Source organism: Lepisma saccharinum, chromosome 14 (assembly GCF_977018435.1).
Source record: "Lepisma saccharinum chromosome 14, izLepSacc3.1, whole genome shotgun sequence".
NCBI classification, from domain to species: Eukaryota; Metazoa; Arthropoda; class Insecta; order Zygentoma; family Lepismatidae; genus Lepisma; species Lepisma saccharinum.
This window is the reverse complement of record NC_139242.1, coordinates 30,649,026-30,662,542: the sequence shown is the minus strand read 5'-3', so window position 1 is coordinate 30,662,542 and position 13,517 is coordinate 30,649,026. Positions and strand designations below refer to the sequence as shown.

Here is a 13,517-nt window from a genome sequence, read left to right as displayed (position 1 = left end):
TTCCATGAAACTTGGCAGTATAGTGGTGCCCAAAGGAAGAATTACGTGTTTTTTTTTGTTTCAGCTAAAAAACGGTTTTAGGGGGCAAAACCCCCTCAAATGTCAAGATGAAGACAAATTGAAGTGAGGATCTGACCCCTGTGTCCCCCTCCGATTTCCATGATACTTGGCAGGTGTATAGTGGGGCCCAATGGAAGAAATACGTGTTGTTTTGTTTCAGCTAAAAATCAGTTTTAGGGGGCAAAACCCCCTCAAATATCAAGATGAGGACAAATTGAAGTGAGGATCTGACCCCTGTGTCCCCCTCCGATTTCCATGATACTTGGCAGGTGTGTGCATAAACGGGCCCAAATGAAGAAATACGTGTTTTTTTGTTTCAGCTAAAAAACTGTTTTAGGGGGCAAAACCCCCTCAAATGTCAAGATGAGGACAAATTGAAGTAAGGATCTGACCCCTGTGTCCCTCCGATTTCCATGAAACTTGGCAGGTGTATAGTGGGGCCCAATGGAAGAAATACGTGTTTTTTTGTTTCAGCTAAAAAAACGGTTTTAGGGGGCAAAACCCCCTTAAATGTCAATATGAGGACAAATTTAAGTGGGCATTTGACTTATGTGTCCCCCTCCGATTTCCATGAAACTTGGCAGGTGTATAGTGGGGTCCAAAGGAAGAAATGCGTTTGTTTCAGCTAAAAAACTGTTTTACAGGGCGAAACCCACTCAATTGTCAAGATGAGGACAAATTGAAGTGGGGATCTGACCCCTGTGTCCCCCTCCGATTTCCATGAAACTTGGAAGGTGTGTGTATAAACGGGCCCAAATGAAGAAATACGTGTTTTTTTGTTTCGGCAAAAAGTTGTTCTAGGGGGCAACCTCCTCTCAAATGTCAAGATGAGGACAAATTGAAGTGGGGATCTGACCCCTGTGTTCCCCTCCGATTTCCATGAAACGTGGCAGGTGTATAGTAGGGATGGCCAGATCCGGATCCTAGCGGATCCGAAATCCAGATCCAGAACTTTTTTATTTTAATTTGTAGAACTGTAACTGTAGAACAATTGTATAATTTTTGTATAACATTTCTATCTTGTTATATGTGTTAAAGGTTTCATCCTGGAATGGAATGTCTCACATTTATGTGTTTTCATTCCCCCCCCCCTCAAATGTCAAGATGAGGAGAAATTGAAGTGGGGATCTGACCCCGAAACCACGTAAATATGGCATAGGAAGAAACAAGGGGCATACGGCCTCTCTATACACCTATCAAATTTCATGAGAATTGGAGGGGGACACAGGGGTCAGATGATCCTCACGTCAATTTGTCCTCATCGTGACATTTGAGGTGGGTTTTGCCCCCTAAAATAGTTTTTTAGCCGAAACAAAAAAAAACACGTATTTCTTCCTTTGGGCCCCTCTATACACCTGCCAAGTTTCATGAAAATCGGAGGGGGACACAGGGGTCAGATCCTTACTTCAATTTGTCCTCATCTTGACATTTAAGGGGATTTTGCCCCCTAAAACAGTTTTTAGCTGAAACAAAAAAACACGTAATTCTTCCTTTGGGCCCTTCTATACACATTTGAGAGGAGGTTGCCCTCTAGAACAAATTTTTTGCCGAAACAAGAAAATACGTATTTCTTCATTTGGGCCCTGCAAGTTTCATGGAAATCGGAGGGGAACACAGGGGTCAGATCCCCACTTCAATTTGTCCTCATCTTGACATTTGAGAGGAGGTTGCCCCCTAGAACAATTTTTTTGCCGAAACAAGAAAACACGTATTTCTTCATTTGGGCCCTGCAAGTTTCATGGAAATCGGAGGGGGAGACTTAGACCTCCCTTGTAAGTGTATTAATTAATTACAAATCGCGCACGCGCGCGCACACGCACACTATATATATATGTGTGTATGTATATTATATATATATGTATATTAGCAGGTAACAATATGTTATAAGCACATTCTTACTTTCCAAAGAAGCGCATGTGGGATGGCAAAACGGATCCGGATCCGAAAATTCCGGATCAGGATCCAAAAATACCGGATCCGAATCTGAAAGTACCGGATCCGGATCCGAAAATTCTGGATCCGGATCCGAAAGTTCTGTATCCGGATCCAGATCCGGATCTGAAAATTCCGGATCCACGGATCCGGATCCGAAAAATTTTAGGATCAGGAACCAACCGGATCCGCATTTCGGATCCGCCAGGATCCGGATCTGGCCATCCCTAGAATGTACCCCCACTTTAAACTGTCGGCTTAATCTCGATTAGTCTATCTTTGCATATACTGGACTTAAAATCTAGGTTTCACTTTTTTTTTATTTGATTTATTTTACTTCGCGTTTTGTGCCTCTTGGCTAATTTGCGAAGATGTGGATGAGTGATGAAATGATGAAATTGATGAATGGACATTCACAAACAACCAAGCCCGACCAGGATTCGAACCCGGGACCCTTGGCGTCGCAGCGCGATGTGCTAACCACTCGGCCACAGGGTCGGGCTCTAGGTTTCACTACATGACCACTATTTATTCTACTATCTATTCTCGCCTGTTTTATTTCTCATTTTCTACACTTCTGGCATTTACTTACTTCGTGGTGTCTGGTATGAAATGTTACTTTAAATTCTAAAAAAAATGTAATTGTCTCACTCTCTCTTAAAAAGAGACCCTGTTAAAGTCATCTTACTCTATCTCTGGAAATAACATCAGCGTAATATACTCTACACATTATTTGTATTGCATTTATTGTTTATATTGTAAAAATATTGAAACAGATATAATCTTATTGCTCATTTTAAACATTGGTTAATAGTTTATATTTCATGTTATGTATAATAAGTGACTGTCAGTATATTCAATTTATGTGAAGTCAGAAACTATAAATAGGTTTATTGCTTACAGAGAAGAAATGAGCATTTGTGAACTCGATTTCGTGTGTACAGTTTCTGCTAATTTTTCCTATCTATATATGCAAAACTAGCGCATATATTTTGTATTCGTTTCATGGATAAATTCACCTCTAGCCGTCGTTACATCATCACGAAGGAAACAATCTGCCCAACCTCTATACTTCTAATATCCTTGCTACATACGACGAAAAGCAAAACAGAGGAGCATTATTCACTTTCAGAGAGACAGTATATTACTCTGTGGCTGTGGTACCTTTTCCCATTGTAAAAAAAGAAAAAAAAGAAAATGAAATTCAACAACAAAAGGGACGCCAGTGTCAGTGCTTTTCATACCTCTTTTTCTTCTCATTACAAAGTTACGGTTTGGCTGTAAAATGATTTCACTTGCATTGCATTTTTTTTTCTGCACGGTCTACTTGTCCTGCACAAATTCAGGACATAATTCTTCTCCCCTTGTACGTGTATAAATTCTATAAAAGGCATGGTGCTGATCTGAAACAACAAGCGAGAAGTGCATATTTCTTCAAGTCGCAATGTACTTGTACTTTCTTAGTGTTTTCTAATTACTCTTCAGAGATACGCCATAAAAATTAGTTAAAAGTTAATTACAGTTACGTTTAAGTGTAGATAATTTATTATATGAACATAGCATCCAAGTTGGTTATATACGGTTTTATAATAACCCCCCGAACAATATTAAAATACTCACACCCCGAAATAAACAGACGTTAGCTGTAATAGACTATTTGCTGAACAAAGCACTATATAGTCTAACTGAATTTATGGAAAGGAATATCCATTAAGTAATAATACCTCTAGTTATCATATTTAATTATGCCATATTTATTCATTATTATTTCTTTTAACTTCATAACATTATGTGCCCTCATGTATGAAATTTTATATACAGTAATATGTAGTATGTATGTAGTACTATCTCTTTATGTGTATGATACATTTTATGTAACTTTTTAGGATATATCATATTCTCAACAATCATAGATTGTAAACTATTTGTAGACAAAAATCTTAATACTCCACTTGTTTGACATTTTCCATGCCTATGTATCACAGGTTTACGGAAATAATAATAATAATTATTATTATATTACTCTTCTTAATAATTCAAATTGAATATTGTCTGTTATATGTTATACTTTATTATTTCCGAAGGGGAAAATATTTGCGTACTGTAATCCCAAGAATAATTAAATACTTGTAGCAATTGCATTTAAATGCTATTGTACTGAGTGGTGTTTATTACTGCACATTTAAATCAATCTAGTTGTGGCTAACGATTCAAAGTAGCATGTCTGTGTAACTGCAACTATACTTTCGGGTTTCATGCATACAGGTAACATTCTTTCCTTCTGCGTGTTCTACATAAGCTCTAAATTAATGTGTAAACCAATCTCAGTCCGATATTGCGGTTTTCACAGGCTACAAAAATTGTTTCAGCGAAGCAACAAGAACTTACCAGACGTGATGTTGATAAAATATTGTTGTGCTCTTCCTTGTCATAACCACAATGCATTTCAAAAAACTGTCACCTTGCACGCTTCTTTACAACTTCAAAATTCATTAGGAAAGGTCACTGCAGTATAACAATAATAGCACTCTTTACGTTCGTATGTAGAATGTAGTGCTTCAGCCAATCAGAGGTGCGGGAACATGGAGCTTTAACACCGAAGCAAGAATCAATACTAAGTTGGACGTCGAACCAACTAGCACGAAACACTAGGCTCAATGGCCTGCATGTGTCTGCTCTCTCTGCATATTTTCTGCTTGAGATCAATACAAACCGGAAGGGAAAAAAGAGCCGAAAAAGCTATGCTTTCGATTCTATTATGTAACAGGTGTTTCCTCAATGTCACTCACACTGCAATTCCAGAACATGCCCTGTAGGTGGCAGCAGGGGACGATTGGGGAAGGTACGCAAAGAAAATCTGAAACGATGACCACGAATGCGACTATCTTGTCTTGTTCAAATCGCGATGAATCCAAACTCTTCACAGCAATGAAAGATAATTTTGTGGGATTATAATTACTGTAAGTTCATTAGTTGACTTGTTAGGTGCCTTGTTTGTAGTGTCAATGGTCTCCCGGCTCGAAGGTTTAAGTATGTGAAATGGTTAGTAGACCACCATTTCTGAGGAATTGGAAAAGTATATTTTAAAGGGATTGCCAGGTGCCTAGGCTTACCTAATGTTCTTGGCTCCATTGATAATTAAGGTCGACTCGCAATATTATCCTCAATCTGAAAATTTGGAATATAAATGCTAGAGTTGCAAAAAAGCCGGCTTTTTTGAATGGGCGGTTTTTTTTTCGATAAAAAGCAGGCTTTTTGAAGAAAAAACCCGGCTTTTTTGGCTTTTTACCAGTTACAGCTAACCTATTTCACTTGAAGATACTGTTATGAGTTTACAGGTTTGTAGTGACACATTTTACAACTAGCTAAAAGAAATTGACGTGATGTAGCAGCCAAGAGACAGGTATTGGCCAATCCCAGGAGACACTTATTGCATAATGGTTCAGGTAGCTTACCGAGGGGGAGGGGGAATTGTAGGCCCACCACCTCTATTTTTTTTTTGGCAGTGTCTGCTGCCACGTTCTTTTTCTGCTGGAACCTCAAAAAAGATGCGCGTGGCAGTCGACTCGGTCTTTGTTTTATCGTGATTTCGTCATGCTATGTATGCAATTACGTCTGTAACACATACTGTAAAGTTGTAGCGATTACTTTCACAAAAATGTTTTAAGATTAAGTCCCTCAGCATTCTTCTAATAATAAACCTAAATGCTCTCGTAGTTAGGTTAAGTTCTATTAGCATTAAAATAATATCGCTAAATGCTTTCTAAAGAAAAAGGTTCTAAATTACCTGTACATTCATTCCCACTAATCAACTTGCATTTCTCTCGTCTTAATCTGTTCTTAAGATTTGTAACATCCTCTTAGCAGACGAATTACGTGGCAGCAGCAAATTTGATGCTTATTCTTGCTGCTGACACGTGCGTGGCAGCAGACTCGGCCATTTTTTTTTAGATTTTTCAACTGTTTGAAAATAAAATTACATTGTTTCCTAAGATGTTTCCAATATTTCTTTATTACTTTTGTTCAAAAAAACAAATGTAGTGTAATTAGGAGGCAAAATGCACTTGGTGCGCATATCAGGCGCCATCTTTGAATGTGTCTCATTCGAGACACGCATGGCAGTGACAGTGTACAATTGGTTGGTAATGATGGTAATTATTGTAATTAATATATTTAATAAACAACTGCACTTCTGCAAACTAAAAAGCATTAATAAAAAAATATAATGGATTTTGTGAGTTTTAGTGAATGATAAAATATATGTGAGCAGGGACGTAGCTAGGTTGATCAGTTTGGGGGCGGCCCAAACGTAAGATTTTTTTCTATCAAAGTATTATAAATTAACAAACTATTTATACACCATATAGGCCTATACTGTATACATACATTATGTATGTATGTGTGTGTGTGTGTATGTCTCTCTCTCTCTCTCTCTCTATATATATATATAGTCGTCTTGTAAAAAAAAGGAGCAAGGGTCTCCTCGGTGGCGCATGGTAACATCGTCGCCTTGTAATCAAGGGGTTCCGGGTTCGATACCCGGAGGATGCTCATAATGGTTCGGATCCTACTATACACTGTAGAACCAGTCCCGATTAGCATTTCTTTGTATAAAGTGGACTTAAAACACCAGTTCAATTAATCAATCAATCGAAAGGTTCAAGGTTCGATCCCTGGTGGTCAGGCCGGTAGCCAGATTTTGATTTCGGAAGGGGCTTATCCCTTATCGGCAGCCGCCATCTAAAGACGAAAAGGTTGGGGGGAGGAGTAAATGCGCTGAAGATGAATTTCTTACTTACCATGTACAAGATGTTTAATCCTATTAATGAAGAAATTTAATTAATACTACATATTATTAAAATCAGATATTTGTAGGATTTCGGGAAAGGACTGCAGCTCCCGAGCACCTCCCTGGGTATGTGCCTGCTTGTATTAGTTCCAAAATTTCTGTGCTGTTCTAACATCGTGAGGACAATTTGGGAAGTATTTGAAAGCGATATGGAAGCAAATTCTGCTCTCGAAACTATGGGGCTCGATGAGATGACCACGCGCAAACGAATGAAAGAACTCTTCGCAGGGCTTGTTCCTCAATATTAATTTTGCAGACTAATTGTAAGTTTTTCTCGGCCTCCTCGATGACGCAGTGGTAGAGTCGCCGTCTTGTAATCAAGGGGTCCCGGGTTCGAAACCCGGTGGAGACACATGGTGGTTCGGATCCCCGATTAGCCTTACTGTGCATACAGTGGACTTACAACACGAACTCGATAATTGGAAGGTTTTAGAAGAACTAAACATAGCTTTTTATGCATTGTACAACTTTGCTTCTTTTCACCCTACTTTTACAGTTTTTATTCCTAAGAATTCCACTGAATATAACATTCTACGAAACCAGAGGTCCAAGGTTCGGACATTGGACAGGTATGGTTGTATCATGTCTGTCCCATCGCCATTCTTTCGGCTCGTCATTCATCCTCATCGTCGCATTTAAGCGGTAGAAAAGCGGCGTAATATAGAAATATATAAATTATTTATTTGGTTTATTTTAGTTCGCCTTTCGCTGAAGATGAAGATGAAAATGAGTGATGTGAAATTGATGAGAGAACCATCATAAAGAACACACACGCCCAGTCCGGTATTCGAACCCAGGACTCCTGGCATCGTAATGCACCTTGTTAACCACTGCACAACAAATAGAAACAGAAAATGCTTGATAAGTTATTTGCTTCTCCATAACTCATGATTATAAGTATTATTCGCTGTATGACTAGGGATTAATTATATATGTATGTCTAGCCAACCTAGCCACCTAAGCAGCAGCAGCTTCCGCATTTGCAGGTGGAGGTTAAATGAAGAAAAATCAAAGAAAGTCAGAAAGATATACAAATTTTGAAACATAATTCTTCTAGAGCATGCAGACGGCTGTAAAAACAATTGCTACATACCTAGTTTCCTTCCTTAATTGAAACGTGGTTTATTCTTCATTATACATGAGATCAACCACCCTGGGAGTCGAACCCAGGATCTTGTGTGGTAGTCAGACTCTCTTTTAAAATGCCAATATGTTGGATATTTGGTCGATCCTGATCCTTTGTCTCCAGAGGAAGACAATCTGGCAGCTTCTCATTCGACATTTCACTCGCGATGTAGGAAAACGAGATCACAAACACTTCGTGATGCTATCTTCTCGCGTTTACAGAAGTTTACCACCGCTCGGACCACAAATCATACTTCAAAGTATCTGACAGATATCAACTGTCCACCAAATCAACAGATGAACCGACCGCTCCGATGTTTCTCCGAATTTTCAGAAAGTGGCTTTTCCCCTTCTTTGCAGGGCAGGTCATTAGCAGGAGGGTTGTGTGCATGTGAAAAGAACCGCTTTGTCATTCATTCCCGCACCGAAAAAGGGACAAGCAATATAATTCTGTTCTTGGAATTTGAAACGCATGGAGATATATTTTCTGAACCATAAAATAATTAACCCAGCAAGTTCTAGCCACCCGTAGCTAAATCTTCCTGTTTGTGTCGTCCTTTCAGCGCCCATGGTGCCAGTGCAGGGCCAGATGAAGAGAAAGTGCGGGTTTTGGTGGATCCTGGATCTGGTGTGCAGCAGGGAGGTAAAGTGCATTTTCAATAGGTCTCAGGCTTCCCTGGCCAGGGCGGACCACAAAACCATTAACTGCATCCCCTCGCAATACATCTGTTTGTGTTCAACAAGCAAGAAAGAGGGAAATAAGAAAGAAATGCCTTGCTTGGGTTCGTGCTACTGAAAATTGAAGAAGTGTTTCAATCTGCAAGCAAAATTTACTGAAGAATTATTTTGCAATATTTGTCATCAAATTAAAATTTCCAGCAAATACAGAACAGTTTCCCGGGGCCACGTGGACGTTTGCCGGGCCCAGTGCCCCCGCGTGCCCTCTTTCTAACGACGTCCCTGTATGTGAGACACTCATGCAATAATTGGTTATTATTTTTTATTAACGATAGAAAATAACTGCACATATATAATCAGGAAGGGAAGCAGTGATTCAATAATAAAATGTATTCTTGAATTTTAGTGATAAAAAAAAGCGTGGACCTATGAGCTGCCCCCTGGTATGTAAGTTTCTCATTTGGCACGGGTAAGCTAGGGTTAGAACTAAACATGTAGTCCTGATGAGCACATCCGACCCTGAAATGGACTTAAAGTAAGCTTTTACATGTTTGGGTCTCAATATAAATGTTTGTCATAAAATATGAAACAAATGTTAATATCAAAATATTCGATGTTTCGGTACAATTAAAAATCTTTACTGTTCGCAACACTATGCAGAAGCATACGTATTACGTGAATTTGTGTATATATCCTGTTTAACAGAGCTTTGAGATGGAAGCGACACACGGCTCTTGGAAACCAACCCTTAGAAGTACATGCAACATTTCGAACCGAAGCAACATAATCTGCAAGTGTCGCTTGTCACTTGGCCTATACCGTTTTCTCAGGGAACTTTCAGACCGAAGCAACAAGTGACATGTGTCACTCGGAAGTAGACCCTCAGTAATCCGTTCAACCTTTTGAACTGAAGCACGACAACAAGCTAAATATGTCACTTGCATGTTGCTCGGACTATACTGTTTTCTCAGTGGCGTGCATCGTGCCGCTTCGGTCTGTTATTCTTGCATGCACGGTGTATGTTTTGCTTTATACTGAAGGAGACTGTGTCGCTTGTCATCTGTGACTTCAGTCTGAATGCTCCTTCATTGTCACGCATCATGTAACCTAGGTCTTGTTTGTGCATGCGTGGTGCATGTTTGCTTAGACTGAAGGGGTCCTTGTCTCTTCAATGTGACACCCTCCACTGTCATGTGTTGCTTCGTTCTGAATGTTCTCTATACCTAACTACATTGTTAGCTACTTCTTCAGAGATTAATATCTAATTTAGCCTGTAAATCACAAGTGAACAAATTGCAAGTACTGTTGATGGAAAAAGGCTGGCTTTTTGATAGAAGGTTCCTTTTATAATCATGAATGACCCCCTGGAGTGGAATAAAGTAATGCTGTTGCCTTGTAATAAGAAGAGGTCTGAGGTTGAATTCTCTGTGGAGGCAGAGTGCTTCGGATCTCATTTCAAACTTTGGGTCCAGTCCACATATCTTTAATAGATTATTTTTCGCCATTTGCGACATCTTATTTGCTTCTACTTCAGTTTTAGTGCCAGTGTTTTTCAACCGCCGGGTCGCAAACTGTCCGGTGCACCCAGGGGTTGACGACTAATTTTCTAAATCTAATTTTATATTTGACAGCAAGTCTATACATAATTGAACTATGATTATGCCATACTTGATATATTAATATTAGTTAAGGTTGCATATTAATTTTCATATAAACTTTAAATTGATTGATTGATTTGGTGTTTTAAGTCCACTTTATGCACAGTAAGGCTAATCGGGACTGGACCTACAGTTTAAAGTGGGATCCGAACCACTATGTGCCTCAACCGGGTATCGAACCCGGGACCCCTTGATTACAAGGCGACGCGCCATCGGGGAGTCTCCATATAAATATAAACTTTAAAGATCAGAAATGTATTTATGAGTGAAATTGTTGGAATCAGGGCATCGACATGTAAGAAATAAATTTACTGGGCTGTGGTCTCACAAAGGTTGAGAACCACTGCAACAAGCAGCCAAAATACATCACTAGTTGCTCCGTGACCAGGTTTAGCCACCATTTAACCAAATTATACACGTTGTACTGGAAAGCCAGAACACAAATATATATTTTACTGAACACAAAATTTAGTGTAAAGAGATTTGATACTAGTTTTCCAAAAGGTAGAGCAGTATTTCCTTTTTTGCTTCATGATACATGTTCGTATAACAAAATTCAAACATTGAAAATCATATCATACTATTAGGTTCTATTAAAAACACATACAAAACTACTCTAGTTATGTATATATGTTTATACTACATCGATATATTTAATAAGCCTACCAAAATATGAAGACAACACTCGGAAAGAATCGCCCATTCAAAAAAGCCAGCTTTCTTGAAAACGCTGTTTATGTCTAGCTACGAATTTCATATTGTAAATTGTATTTTATATTTAGAAATGAGTGTCTACTTTACAGTAGGGAGATAAACGGAAACCATGAAACAGGAAAAATACTGCCAACTCCTGTATTTTCATTGATTTGAGACACTTTTGTGAAAGAAAGCCGAAAAAGCCCAACCAAAAAAGCCGCGGAAAAAAACTCCGGTTTTTTCCCGACCTCTTCCAACTCTAATATATGCCAAAAGCAATGTGTATGTGAGGTGAGTGTGATATATGTACTATATATAAAGGGCTGAACTGATAACGATGCCAATGGATTGGTAACGGAGAGTACCGGTTGAATTTATTTACCGATACTTTTCCGCAGTTTTGGTCTTTCACGGGGTCCGCGGAGTCTAATTATCTTGGAAATTATGCAACATTCATTAACAATTCATAAGTTCATTAACTATTATTATTATCATTAGTATCAGTAATATTGATTGATTTGGTGTTGTAAGTTCACTTTATGCAGAGTAAGGCTTATCGGGACTGGACCTACAGTTTAAATTGGGATCCGATCCACCGGGTATCGAACCCGGGACCCCTTGATTAGAAGGCGACGATGCTACCACTGCGCCATCGGGGAGATCCCTAGTAGCAGTAATAGAATTATTACTACTGTTAATGTGCCCTCTCTCTCACACACACACACAGAAAACATTTCTCAGAAACAATACGATTTGCGAGAATAAATTACGTGGCAAGAAATAGAAGAGTATTCCACGCTTCAGTCGGTTTGATTTCAATATATGATCCGCATATCTTCAAATTTCCATGCAATTCCTTATTTCCCTTTTTGTGTAAATTTTTATACGAATTTTTCTGCTCCCAAGAATATTTCCTTTCATGTGGTAATGCTGCCTGTAAATACGTATTTCGTCTATATCCTTGGGCTCTCCCAGGACGAACTTCTTTCGCCACAACACTGCTTCCCCTTCCTCTCTGAATTTTCTTGCCCGGACGCTAGAATTTTTTTCTGGATAATAAACCCTTTTCGAGCAAGGCCTCATCTCCAGGAAGCTATCAACTCGTGGCAAGCCACGGCACCTAGCGACCTGTTGAGCGAGATGAGTCTAGGCAAAATGGATAGTAAACCTTTTCCTGCTCCCACAAAAATAGGCATTAGTTAGGCTGCAGAGTTCAATGAACTAACCGATCTCTAACTACGCATTGGTAATGATCAGGCTGAAAAGTTCCTACGAACTAACCGATCTAGATACGAATTCGCTAGAATTTTTTCTACAAACAGCTAAGCCATATCTAGCGAATTATCCAATCAGATGTGAGGATTTGTTTCCCGCGCGGTTTCTGTCGTCTGTACCTCCGGCCCATTCCCGCGTAGTTCTGTCGTCTGCCATCCAACTTACGATGGATAGTTCTGGTGAAGAGTTTGTTTTAACTTTTGCAAGTGATATCGGCAATGGCAACGAACGAACCATAGGCATGCGCTTGGGGTTCCCCCCTCCCCTAATACTCTTACTTAGAAATTGTAAGTAATATACAATGATAGTAAAAAAAAAGGTAAAGTGCTCCCCTGTGCTTAGCACCACGCCATGAAGGCGTATAGGGGGTGTGGGACTTTCCACTTTTTGAACAAAATGGGCTGCATACTTTGAATACATATCAGAGCTAAAATAAAGGTTTTAAAAATAAGTTTGTAATTGTAAGTTTCTTCATCCGGCTTTTAGTTTTGGTTGCAATGAGTCCCCCCCCCCGAAAGTATGGTCGAGTGGAATCTTTCCCTTCTTGATCTCACCGATTCTATTATAAATGACTATTTTGTAAAATAGTTGGACCTCTCACAAGATCGGGGACCATCTCGACTTATTTAAGACACAATAAACCGCTATAGATCTCAACAAGCCTTCGAACAGGATTAAACGACGAAGCGACCAATACATCAAAAACACAACACAAAAGTACATGTGAAACACCAGAAGTCTGAAAAAATGCCGAATATATGGCATCTAAAAAAGACAGAGCCAGGGCGCCAACTTTTCAAAAACATTTGGTGGGCTCAAACGCTTGAATTATAAGTTCACATAAAATCACATAAATTATTTGGTTGGCTCTGACCCGTGTAAATTGATCCCAATGTACGTAGAAGCTATAAATTGGGCAACGAAATTTTTGTGTGTAGCTATGGTGCAATAAACTTAATTGAACAGAACTGGAATAATGATCGCTGGTTGAGATGAGTAATTCATAACCGGAAGTTTGATAGTTCAAAACAAGGGGTAATCCTTCCTATCCCCTTCAAATCGCACCCGGCATTAAAATGAAGAGATGCATGTTTGTTAGCTACTTGCAAATGCCAAACTTCTGATTTTCTGTTCCATCACATTCGAGATGAGCCCAAAACGAGGTCTAGAGCTTTATATGTTTAGGAATTATCTGTTTCTAAAATAACCATAAATTCTAAAAACTAAAGAAATAAGATGTATTT

General features: G+C 39.1%; 2 protein-coding genes across 4 annotated transcripts in view; one reads left to right on the top strand and one right to left on the bottom strand.

Moving 5' to 3' along the window:
- The window catches only part of LOC145998768 (uncharacterized), an 81,788-nt gene extending 77,045 nt beyond the window's left edge, over positions 1 to 4,743 (bottom strand). For all 3 annotated transcript variants that reach the window (XM_083135343.1, XM_083135347.1, XM_083135346.1), the window contains exon 1: positions 4,381 to 4,743. The gene's annotated coding sequence lies outside the window, so the exon portion shown is untranslated. The remainder of the gene's footprint in view (positions 1 to 4,380) is intronic.
- LOC145998770 (EEF1A lysine methyltransferase 4-like) overlaps positions 1 to 13,517 on the top strand; it is a 177,908-nt gene that overhangs the window by 66,049 nt on the left and 98,342 nt on the right. The gene's annotated exons all lie outside the window — the stretch shown is intronic.